Source organism: Bactrocera latifrons, unplaced genomic scaffold (genome assembly GCF_001853355.1).
Source record: "Bactrocera latifrons isolate USDA-ARS-PBARC rearing strain unplaced genomic scaffold, ASM185335v1 scaffold_960, whole genome shotgun sequence".
Taxonomy (NCBI): domain Eukaryota; kingdom Metazoa; phylum Arthropoda; class Insecta; order Diptera; family Tephritidae; genus Bactrocera; species Bactrocera latifrons.
The window spans coordinates 10,977-11,671 of NW_017537668.1; positions in this window are offsets into that span (position 1 = coordinate 10,977).

Here is a 695-nt window from a genome sequence, read left to right on the forward strand (position 1 = left end):
CCGAGTACTATCATTCACGCCGGTGAATGAACGTCTAGCCACAATCCGCATCAAAGCGAGGTTCTTCAACATATCACTGATTTGCGCCCACGCCCCGACGGAAGAGAAGGACGATAAAGATGAATTTTATAAGTGCTTGGAAGGCACTTATGTGAGCTGCCCCCGCCACGATATCAAAATCGCGCTAGCCGACTTTAACGCCAGGGTGGGCAAAGAAGGTATCTTTGGCACTATTTTCTGTAGACGTCAGCCTAAACGACGAAACATCCCCAAATTGGGTGCGGCGATATTCATCAAGCTACCTGGCTGTCTCCGGATCGAAAAAACACCAGCCAGATCCATCATGTTGTGATAGACGGAAGACACGTCTGCTGTGTTTTAGATGTGCGTGCGCTCCGAGGTCCTAACATCGACTCGGACCACTATCTTGTTGTAGCCAAGATTCACACCCGCCTCTGTGCAGCAAAAAATGCATGCCAACAAACACAAGGAAGGTTCGACGTCGAAAAGCTGCAATCACAACAGACAGCCGAACGATTTTCTACTCGGCTTGCACTCCTGGTCTCTGAGAGCACTCGTCAACAACTCGGTATAAGGGAACTGTGGGACGGCATTTCAAACTCCTTAAGTACAGCTGCAACCGAAACCACTGGTATTCGGTAAATGCAAAAGAACAGCTGGTACGACGAGGAGTG